This window comes from Belonocnema kinseyi, chromosome 4 (assembly GCF_010883055.1).
Source record: "Belonocnema kinseyi isolate 2016_QV_RU_SX_M_011 chromosome 4, B_treatae_v1, whole genome shotgun sequence".
Classification (NCBI taxonomy): domain Eukaryota; kingdom Metazoa; phylum Arthropoda; class Insecta; order Hymenoptera; family Cynipidae; genus Belonocnema; species Belonocnema kinseyi.
In genome coordinates this window covers 13,148,114-13,160,992 of record NC_046660.1, presented here as the reverse complement: position 1 = coordinate 13,160,992, position 12,879 = coordinate 13,148,114, and positions in this window count along the sequence as shown.

The following is a 12,879-nucleotide window of genomic DNA, read 5'->3' as shown; positions in this document are numbered from 1 at the left end:
AATCCAATTAACGTAAATGGAGACATGTATAATATTTTTTAATTAATAAATCGCTTCTCTGAAACAAACCAAGCTCAAAGAATCAATCTCAGATGAATAAATAAAAAAAGTAGTCGAAATATTATTGAATAAGTATTGTTAAAACACTTGCTATGCTAATGTATGCCAAAAAACATTTTAGATGACTGTTTTCAAACCCATAGCTAATAAAATACAAATTTCAGAAAACTATTCCAATTTTTGCAAAACCTACCCAAAATACTTGGATTTTGTATGCACCTAAATTGTATGCGAAGTCATTTCATTCCTACAGAAACATCAAGGTGCCGAAAACAGAAAGGACACACAAACGCATTCCGCCTGCCAAGTATTCTACAGCTCAAACGAACATAGTCACAATGCTTACCCACCACTTAGACAAAACTTAGCCCACGGAATGAGTTTATGCGCCCTTTCTGGTTCGGGCCCCTCAATTGTGAATATTATTGATGCCTGCGCGCTTCGAGTCGTATACATTTTTTTCAACGTTAAAATGGACGCTGAAGCGTCCTGTTTATTTTTTAAATTGGTTTTTGAGGATTTTAGATTTAAACAGATTACTATGTAAAAAGTTTTCAAGAAAGCTTTTTAGTTTTACATGATTTTTATATTTAGAATAAAATTCTGGTCTTCTGAAAATATATCTAGCGCTGGTATAAGCTTAGAATAAATTCAAACATATATCATATATTTAAAAAAACAGTTTAGTTCAACATTATTATTTTTAATTTGTTTGCTGATTTTAAACTTTCTAAATATCTCTTGAACTAAAGGAAAGGATTTCTGAAATTTGGAAAAATCTGTCAATTGTTGAAAAATTGATTTTAAATCTTATACATTTGCTGTTGACAATTTTTAAAATCATTAAAAGAATTTAAAGTCTTTTGAAATATTTTCTGCAAAAGTTCAGAAATAAATATTTTCAACTTTGCCACGAATTTATACAAATTTTTTATACCTTTGAATATTTCAAAATCCTTTCAAGCCTTCCAAATTTTATTTCGAAACGTTCAGAAATATATAATTTATTTGCCAAAATGATAATTTTTTGAAAATTTTTAAAAAATAATTTGATTATTTCATCTGAAACAATCTGAACAATGGAAGAGGGGCGGACGTAATTACAAAGCCCATATTTTAAATTAAATTATTAACATCGGTTTATTCCAAATTGAAACAAGTCCAATCAAATTACATAAAAACAACGTTAAAATATTATTTTAATCTTTAATTTTAAAATATCATTTTTTTATGGAAAATTATAGGAAATTACCCAGTACACAATATCATCTCATAGCAGGAATTTCTAAGGTAGCAGAAATTGCATAACAGATAATACTAAAAGAATTCGAAAAGATATAGTGGGGAAAATGCGATTAAAAGTAGTAGAATGAGCCTAATGATTCGAAGTATAGCTGCTAAAGTAGCAGGAGTTGCCTAAATGGATATTCAAATAGAATTCTAAAAGATATAGTTTAGATAATGTGATAAAAAGTCAAAAAAAGGATACAGCAAACTTGTTGAACCAGCACTAAAAAAGGTGTACCTATGAAGGGTCACCTATATATTATATATATTTTGCAATTGGCACTAAACAAAAGGAAAAAATGGGGTCGCGAACATATTAAGTTGGACCTGCGACACTGAGCACAATGGACAGGGGATCGAAGCATCTTAATTTAGACAATTCGGCACTCCTGAATATTAAGCGAGTTATTCACACATGTTCACGGTTTCACAATTTAAATAATTCACAAATCTAACTCATCTTTCTTATTTTATACAATAATATTAGATGGTTCAGCAATGCAGTCGGATGAAAATTCGAAATTTGCGAAAAGTGTGTAAAAAATTACTTGGCTTGACCATTAAGAAAGTTGGCGTCCTACCATAGTTAACCTGCTGGGTAAAGCTTTCTCAAGTGGTAACACAGAGAGTTTACAAAGGAAAAGAGGACGACTCTCGCGCGAACCTTTGTATTAAAGGAAGTGAGTAGTCACGTGATTCAAGGAAAGAACTGGCGCGCGCGAACTTCTTTTCTCTAAGGACCCCGAAGCAAATGAGCATGAAATGGCTTTCTATCGATTTTGATTAAACATCGTAAAATTGTAACTCTCAATGTCTCGAACAAAAGTGTAATGGGGCACAAAGTCCGAAAATGGACAGTTTTCGAGTTACAGAGGGTTAAACATCCAACGCTTTTAAGAAACATTACCAAATATCTCGAAAACTGCAGCTCAGCGAAAAAAATGTTCCACATGAAAATTATTGGGCTCTAACGGGGAAATACAAAGAAAGTCATGGCCTTAAGACACAGGTCGTTTTTCAAGGTCATTCACTATGAAATTATCATTTATTGCTAATATGCAGCCAATAAAGATAAGATATAAAGAAGAAATCAATATAAAACCCATAAAGGCAAAAAAGGAGAATGACTTAGTCAATAGCCAGCCAATGAAGAAAAATCATGAGGCGGATGTTTTCAAGACACGTCCTTCTGGACTCTCACGTAACTTACGCCCCGTCACTGCTTTTAACACGAGCGGTTAGTGTCAAAATAGAATTTTTTGGAGTGACAAGAGCCACAGTTGTCAACGCACTGACCGCTGATAATTCAGACGAGCCGCATATGCTAATGGCAATAGCAACGCGAGCTGGGTGAGTGTTGTGTTTAGCCCGGCCAGTTCTTGGGATTGACAACAATCTCTCGTGTTAATTTTTAATAGCGAGTGATGTCAAATAGTTCTAACGTTGAGTGACAGCCGCGCTTTTCGCTAGACTCTTTCGCCGCATTATCAAATGCTGAAAGTGCTAAGGGAAAACGTGTCATGAAATTTGGAAAACTTTTTAGAATTTTAGAAAAAATTTCGAAATCAATTTTCGGATTTAAGTTGTTCGTATTAAAATTCAACTTTTAGTGATTTTTTTAGGGATCGAAAAAAGTTTTATCAGATAATTTCAATTCTCGCAATACAATTTACCATTGCTTTAACGACAGAAAAAAATTTAAAATATCTTTGAGGTTAATGTGATTAAAAAGTATCGATTCTGTTTTTATAAGCAATGGCGACGTGCATATGCAGGTTAATTCATCTTGATCAGCTAATTCCGGCCATGGCGCTGGTTGTATATTGCGGTGAATGAGTCGAGCGACAAGCGCGTTTATCACTAAACATCAGAGCTATTTGACACAACGCTCTATTAAAAATTAACACGAGAGATTGTTGCCAAACCCAAGAACGGGCCGTGTCAAGTGCAACAAATACCAAGCTCGCGCTACTGTTGCCATTAGCACGAGCGGCTCATGTGGATTCACGAGCGGTCAGTGTGTTGGCAACAGTGGCTAGTGCTAAGAAAAAAAAATTTCAACACTAACCGCTCATTCCAGAGCTTCTCCGTGTACATATTCACGATACTGCGAGGCAGATTGCTACATGTGATTTTTTGTTCTGTTTTATTTTCTCTTTGGGCTATGTTCCTTCATGGATGAGTAAACGTTACACCCGCTACATTGTATATTCAGTCTAATTTTTTTGTACAGTGTTAGTAGAGTGTGTTTACTAAAGAAATTCCTAATTAAGTACTTGCATTCTATAATTGTAAATCTTTAATCACAATGGCATTTAGAAATCTTTTACGGTGTTACGTTTGTGATGGACGATTTGCTCCTCCCGTCATGACTCGAATCGACGGAGATGGGAATGCTGGCAAAAGAGAAATTGCTATTCACAGACGAGATGGATTACGAAGACCGTCATTAGAAGTTACACATCTGACAAAGTTATGCTCTAATTGCAATCGATTGATTTGTGACGAAATCGCTGCTATTGAGGAGGATTCCACATGTTTAGGACTGAATGTCTTAACGCGTAAAACTTGCCTTCTCTGCAATTGAGACTCCGGATTCTATAACCACGCATAAAATTTGCCTGGCCGCTTCAGGCCGCTCGAGTTGGCCCCTGATGGCTTGAAAATCAGTTTTCGAAAATTCAACTTTTTAAGATATCACTTCATAGGAAATTTCATGGCGCATCTTTTTTCTCTCGACAAAAAAGTTGTATCTTTCACGTCGTGAAGGTGGTTACAATTATGTGGAAAAGAGAGATTTGCTGATGTTTTTTATATAAACTGCGTCAGGGTCTATCGGAAGCATTTCTCAAGGCCATGTTCCAATATCCAAGTAGACAGTCAGTTAGTGGAGCCATCGCCACGGTCAGACAATCCTAAATGCAACGTTTCGTACCTAACAACATCGGATTGGACGCAATTGGGAGAGAAGATTATATTGCCAGGCATGTTACTGATTTCGCTAATCAATTATATAATCCGGAACCACAAAATCCTCGAGTTATTGCGTGTATTGATGGCTCATACTTTTACACTCATAAGAGCAGCAATTTCAGGGCTCTGCGAAAGTCATATTGTGTTCACAAAGGGCGGAACTTATTCAAACCTGTATTAATAGTTGCACCTGTTGGTTGCATTCTCGAGATTCAAGGACCGTACTTTTCTGACAGCCGTAATAATGATGCTACTACATTACAACATGAATTCGCAATAAACGCTGATAGAATGAGAAGGTGGTTCCAAGAAGACGATATTGTCATTGTTGTTAGGGGATACCGAGATGCCACTAATCTTTTCGCGCGTTTGGGTATTATCTGGACAATGACAGCTCTTCTTCCACGACATCAGCATCAACTTACAACAGAAGATGCTAACGAATCGCGTCTAGTGACAAAGTCTAGATGTATCGTCGAAGCTTGGAACGGACACATCAAATCAATTTTCAAAATCTTTCAGCAAGTAGTACAGATACAACACGTTCCTAACCTAAGCGATTTTCGTTGGATAGCTGGAGCTATAATTAACAGATACCATCCATTAATTGATGGACGATGGTATGGCTGACGATGAAGTACTTACTTCTATAGGAGAATATCATTGTACATGCTAGATAATGACTAAATCTCGCTCATGTCTTGCCTTCATTGGCTGGCTGTTGACAAAGTCATTCCCATTTCTTGGCTTAATGGGTTCTATATTGATTTCCTCTTCATATCTTGTCTTTATTGGTCGAAAGCAATTTCATGTACATTTGCTGCGGAGTCGTTTGTACGGTCAGGAGGAAGAAGGCTGTTGGGGTCTGCCTCTTATTCGCCCATCCTATCGTCCATTATTATTCTCTCCAGTCCTTATCAGCCGCCGTTGTGGGAGAGGCGAGAATCCTTCCTTTCGGTTCCAGAACTGGCTATTTCCTGGCCAAATTACCTGGTTCTTTGAAGAATTTTCAGAGTAGGGCCCCGTTTAACCATCGCGAGCAACTCGCCTTGAATTATATATATTATATATTATCTCAGGTAATATTATACAAAATCCAGAATTTATGTGGGGATCGTGCATGCGAAGATTTGACGAAGTTGAGACGGTGGTGTATCCTGATAAAAACCTTGTGGGGTTGACATTAACCTGCATTACTTTCACTCGATACCGCGGAATTAAGTAATTACAAAAAAAAATCATTAAAAACGCCCTTGGCCCTTAAAATAAGCATATTCGTTAAATTGTCATAAAAAAATAACAGAACCGAAGAATAAGATGAAATAATAAAACTAAATCATAAAACAGAGTAACAAAACAGAAGAATAAGAAGAAGTAAGAAGACCGAAAAATAACACAAAAGAATAAAGCAGAACATAAAAAATAAAAACAATAAGTAAAAGAAATAAAAGAAAACTAGAGAAGTAACAAATTTTATTACTCCGCATCTGAAGACAAAAGCCTTTGACTCCGGATAATTTACAGGAATAGAATTTGTGAGTTGCAGTAAATCTGCAACGTCATAATAAATCAGGATCGGGATCCTCAATATAATAGCCAAAATTCGTGGGGTGTGTCGGCAGGTTTGGACCAAGAACGAAAGTGTCAGAATTATGCAACGCGCCAAGACCGTTAACGCGAAGGGTGCTCGCAAGAAGGCACGTTCACAGTTTATAAGGTCGTAGCGCAACTACCGGCAAGACTAAGAACTAAATAATCACTACTATAATCATAAACTACTTTTTGTGACATTTCAAAACTTTCGTAGGTTTCAGAAAATGGGGCGGGAAAAGTAAAACTTTGTTAATTGTAATTTAATTCAATATTTCAAAAAAAGAAAAAATTGACTTCCAAATATTATAAATTTGGTGGTAAATATTTTTTGGCTTGAGTAGATTTAAATTTATTTTTAAGGTTTACGCCCCATTTACTTTCAATATTGCAATGAAAGATTTATGGACGCACAACCAGGTTATATCCTGAAGTAGCCAACGGACGCGCATTTACCGAGTTTTAAAATATTTTGCGTATTTTTAACCACTCGGTAATAGTCCTCTGGAACGGTTAAATTTTATGGTAGATAAGCCCATTTCACAGCCCGTCCAATGACCGATGGAGGCACAATCGTCAAGATTGCGATCATCATTTTCAAAGAACAAATCGGTTCGTCACTGATCCAGGTAATATGGTGTTACTCTGAATACTCTTATGGTAACTAACTAGAGCAAGTTGACAAGGCCAGCTTGGTGTGGCCAGTCTTGATTTTGTGGCCTCGTGCTTCCGTGAGATGGTGTTCGGAGGATGGTAAAAGATGTTGACCTTTGGTAGAATCTGATTGGGCCAGGTGTTCTTGGCCAACCGGTGACTCCGATCAAAATCGATGACAATGGAGGTGAAATGGTTACACGTGATGGATGTGCATTTACCATGGTGAATTATTTCAGGGTGAGTTAGGAACCTTTGCCAATCGACGTGTCAATATCCAGTTCTGGTTGCCATAGAGTTGTTAACGGTGTGGATATTGTGACGTCACGCATTAATGACATGGCGCAAAAAGAACAGTAGAAGATAGCGACTGAATGCGGACTAATTGGATATGATGTTAAGGGCCCACTATTTGATTTTGAGATCGGAAAATTAGAGACTTGAGATGGTATGGGCTTGTGGCTCGGCGATACGTCCGTTACTCAGGCTGCGAATTAAATTGCAGTGACAGATATTTGAAATACATTCTCTCACAATGTTAAAAATTTTTCATCAATTTTGTTGGTCACCTGTAAAGAATTATTATCCAATATCAAAAACATGTACAATGATGATGCATAAAATTCGTAATCTTTATTAATTAGATTGTGAATCAGTGGTATTTACTAGTTATGTAATCATATTAAGAAATCAAACATTATGTTACTTTGTGAAGGTTGCATACAACGTCAACAAGTAAACAGATCCTAGTAACCTAACCACCTAGCTAACCAACTGCTAAACTTTAGCACACAATTCAGTAGCCGGGACAAGTCTCCCGATATCAGCAGACCTTAAAGTAGGTGGTGTTGAGTTGCTTCAGAAGGTAATGGCGTGTGTTACGTACTGAGACAATGCCGCAATACTGCAAGATAAGGGGTATTCCTCTACTGTTGGGGTTCGATGCTAAGTCCCACCTTTCTTTGTGGAATAACGCGAACATGAACTGAAGAGGTGATAATCTATTAGAATATCTAATCACCACTTGCTTAGATTTTCTTAATACGGGTAATAGCCCGACGCTTCATAAATTGACCATCGAGGATGTCATAGAAGTATCTTTGCACTTGATCAAGGCTTAATGTCCAACATAAAATACTCGGAAGGGTGGGCCTTAAAGTCTAATAGTCCTCATAAGTCTCCTGGTCCAGGTGGCATAAACACGATAATCTTTCCAAAGGCTTGAGCGACCATCAAATAGGCGCTCTTGACATTTTCTAGGGCTAGTATGACACTAGAACCTGTCCTGGCTGCATGGAAGAGTGAAAACACCGTGAACGTAAGCTTAGCAAACAAACTAAATTCACAAATAAAAATAAACTTAAAGAAAACATATCAGAGGAGAGAGGTGAGCTAGATAAAAATGAACCATGATCAGTTTTATTTCCTGGCATAAAAAACTTCCACTCAGTGAGTGGAGGAAAAAACCCTATACAATTCTGATTGAAATACCGAGAACTTACCAGCAGATGGCCACACAATACTCACAATAAATCGCACCACAAAGCAAAAATCAAGTTAGTACGGCCAGAAAGTATGGTTGAAGAGATCAGCTCTCACCATAGTCACATGAAGATTGAAGTCTCACAAGAATTACATGACCAGGAATGGAACAGCCAACTTACAATAATTCACTAGGAATGGAACAGCCACCTCACAATAATCCACTAGGAATGGAACAGCCACCTCACAATAATCCACTAGGAATGGAACAGTCAACCGCAAAATCGTGAATAACAGTAATGCAGTTAACTTAAATCTGAACACACAAAATACGACCGCTCACGCGGTCGTGTTTTATGTCCATACCACCCAAACAGAAGGAAAAACAGTCTTTGTAAAATTATTCCAAGAAATAAATCGAAGGTATATTCAATTCATATGACCTACATTAATCTGATCGAACACACCGTTATACTGCTCCTATGGATCTCTGTTCCATTAAGGTTCCCTAAGCGTTCCCTTAGCAAAGAATTGAAGCAATTTCAAGGAAAACTGAAGTAGGAACTCCTCGCCATTAAAACCTGAAGCAGACTTAAAATACACTTATAGATAGGCGGTTAGGGCGGCCATGATTGCACATTCTGTGCCAATTGCAGTTTTCAAATAAACCTGCCGGATGTTAGTCAACGGGATCCTAACCACGAATAAGGGTAAGGCCACTTTCTGTGCAACCATTAACTTGGGATTTTCGTAGGGAGGTTTTTCAGCATAACTGCTGTAGTGCTTGTTCGTAGAGAAACTGCATAATCTACTTACAGATTAGAGCTACAATGTTATAGGTTACGTGGACGATATAATGATAATCATGTGCGGCCCGCACTGGTAATAGTGTATTCCTTGCATAAGAATATTGGACTATTAGTCGATCCTAGTAAAATGGACGCGTTTTTATTTTCCAGACGCTATAAGTGGGGAACCACGTGTATACTAGAATTGGAAGAACAACAGGGAGTCAAAGAAAAAATGTAATATCTAGGAGTCATCCTGAAACAAAAACTATCATGGAAGGAGCACCTGAAATACAACCGAAAAATAGCAGTAGCGAGTCTATTGCTCTGTAAAATCGCCATCGAAAAAAGTTGGAGCGTAAAGTCGAAGAGACCTATGTGAATATCAACCGCAATCCTGCGACACAGATTAACCTATGAGGCGGTGATCTGGTGGTGCAGATTCGAACTGTCCACTGTGAAGTCTGAACTGTAAAGAATCAGGCAAATGCTTCTAAAAGGCATCACTAGTGCCTTAAAGTTGATACCCACTCTGACATCAGAAGCGCACACGGGGTTAGAGCCGTTCCCTCATCATTAAGACCGGCGCTGTAAATGCAGCTAGTAGACTAAGTATAGTAAATGGCGGAAAGATCGCGACAACAGTACGGATGCCAACCGATATTGTAAGTAGGCCAAATTTTGTCATGCAGGAGACAGTGTATATCGTAGAAGGAGTGATACGAGCTTCACAATACTAAGAAGGTCCTAAACAGCAATCCTCCATTCTGATGCTATGCCCATGATCCAGTTTGCCTACAAGGTACATGAGTATGGCAACAAAAAAAATATCTTTATCTTTACAGATAGCAGGGCTAACATGATGACCCTCAATAGAACAACGACTACGTCGCACAATGATAACAAAATATAAAAAAAGTTGTTAAATTTCGAAAAATGTTGTTTTTTCAGGTGATTTTTGCTTATTGATACATCTTAGTAGTATATGTGTAATTTATTGCCACATTCAATAACAATAGTATTTTTTTTGAGGCCGTGCTTTACCTTGAAAGAGAGAGTTTCAGGAGCACTATACAACGCGTTCATTGTAAAAACCTTCGTATGATTTACGCCGAGATATTTATTTTAAGATAATGATTAGGCCTTTTCCTATTACGTACTAAAAGCAAGCTGCAGATAGCTGCTGTTTGGATTCGTAACCAGCGATCCCAAAAACTGGTGAGTAACAGAATTTGGTCCATTTTATGAACATTGCATACTTTTGATCAGCTTCACGTGATTTGCTCCTACTGTGCGCCACTACTAGTATGGAGCGCTGTCCTTTACTGTGTAACAAAGTTACAAGTAGCCCGCTACCACACGGCCCTGCGGTCCCAGGACAAGGAGTAGGGAACAACATCCACAGTCCTTATTATCGCAATTTTGCCCCGAAGGAAATCAGTCTTGAGGTCACTGCATGCTTCCTCAGTCAGCCTTTCAAACGATCCGCCGTCAAACCCTTACGGTCACCAACGACACCCACTTGCCTTGCCACTTTACGGTATCCGACGACGCTATCATCACGTTACTGCATCATCTCCAAGGAGGACCCATCGCTGCTCCTGTTACCTTGGTTTCACCGCCCGAGTACCCTAACAGCTCGATCGCCCGCTCTTGGTTTCGCCGCCCGGTTTGGGCCATACCTGATCTACCACTTGCCAGTTCATAAGTGTCGGTTTGGTTAATAAACCACAATTTTATTTAAATGGTTTAAGTATTTATTTCACCTTAATTTCTCGACTCTCCACATTCTCACCTATCCGTTAATTTGCGAGATCCCGCACAACTGAAGCCGAATCAGTTTTAGTCATTTCCACTAGTTTATTTATTTGATAAATACACAGATAACTGTCAGAGGAACGTCAGAAGGAGTGAAGATTAATTACTGGATGAAGATAGGTCAAAGCACTAATGAGTTTACAGTTAAGCTTCAACCGAGCGAAAGAAATACGCAAGCTTGGGGGGAGCGAAGTTCCCAGCAACATTTATGTTGCTAAGACATAGAAACTTTGGCTATCACAGCCTTGAGATAGAGCTCGTAGATAACCCTTCTGTGTTTTGTGTGACATGGATGATGAGATTCATGTCCTTTGATACCGAGCCGCGAATTTTGGGGAAAGTCTAACACTCACAGGCAGTAACTGCATCATTGATTTAGAAATATCGGTAAATAGCATGACTGCAGCGCTGTACAGAGAAAGCTTTGGTTTCACGCTTAGTCTTGCAATAATAATAGTACATAATACTAATAGGTTTTACAATTACATTATTCTAATTTGAAGATTCATAATTCAAATTTCTTTAATTTGGGAGATTCAACATTAGAAACTCTTTGTATTCTGATGTACAATAAAATGAGAATTTAAGAACTTCAATTTCAATATCAATGTATATATTTAAAATTGATCTAAATATTTAAAGAAAACGTGTGAGATATTATTTTCAACTATTTACTACCAATTAAATTTTTAAACAATGAGATGAATTTTCTACCAAGAAGATTCGTTTTGATCAAAGTGTTTTCACCTTGCACCGGGATATGAAATTGAACAAAATATAAAAATTTTCAAAAAAAGACTGGAATATATAACGAATACAGATAGATTTCCTACAAAGGAGTTGCATTTTTAACATAATAAAGATTAAAGTTCTACAAAAAGACATGAATTTTTTAAACAAAAAGGCGAGTTATTCTCAGCAAAAGAGGTGAATGAACTGATAAAATAACACTTTTTAAACATCGCTTTTATTTATAGCAGACAGAAGATTGCTCTCTATCTCTTCTGATATCTTACGTGTTATATTTCAACTAAAAACGATTTTTAGCACAATAATCAAGAAGAGTGTGTTAAATTTTTAACTCAAAAATATATATTATTTACCGAAAGGTAAACTTTCTACAAAAAATGGAATATGTAAATAAGTTCTCTATAAAAAATTGTTCTAAATTGTTAGTAACGAATTTTGAACAAAATAGTTTAAATTTCGATTACATTAATAAAATTTAGTAAAAAAAATGAATTTGCATTAAAGTGGTTTATCATTCAACTAGTAGCACAATTTTCAACCAAATAGTTAAACTATGATATAAAAAAGACAAATTCCCAACAAAATTAAAATAGTGAAATTTAAAGTTAAAAAAGCAATTTGCACACAAAAAATGCAGCTCCAATCAAATATTTCAATTTTTATTCAAAGTGATTAATACAAATTTATGTTTTTGGTACATTCTTTAAACAACGATCATCAAACGGGAGTTATCATAGTTCAGATGGTACTATGGTTGTCTCATTGTCCAATACTGCATCCAAAACTATAAATTTCCTCTAAAAATTACTTTTTAACCAAATTTTAGAATTTTCACTAAAGGGTAGGTGCGAAAGAAGAAATGAGTTATAGGGCATACAGGGGTAATTTTTTATACGGAGAGCGTAGAGGGAAAATGGGATGGAATCCATGTAGAAGGAAGTAAGCCATGGGGAAGTAGTAGCATAGGGCGGAATTTTTGCTGAGAAGCCTCCCTGAAAGACGCGCTGCTCACTGTGCAGCGGAGAGGCTAAAAGCATCTCTGGTATATATCTCAACCAGCTTCTACAACGCCTTCAGGATGAAAGACTTTAAGCTGATCGGCCGAAAATGTTTTGCAGCAATGTAACCTTTTCCTCAGGTTTGGGAATCAAGGCCACTCGGCCATTCTTCGAAGGCGATGGTACGTGTTTTAGGGCAATCTTGGCCCTAAATGATTTCATAAGTTGAGGGACGAAGAACTCCATGCCATTTTGTAAGAACGCTGCATAAAGGTCATCCATCCCTGCTGATTTAAAAGGACAGTAGGACCCTACGGACAATTAAAAATTCTTGATATCAATAACCCTAGCGGCGAAATTTCAAACTGACAACTCCTTCTAAAGGCAGAAGCCTCTATAATCCTCCTGCTTATACTTCTCTTATATTTTCTTTACGTTCATTTATAATCTAAAGGAAATTTTATTCTTTTTTCTCTGTT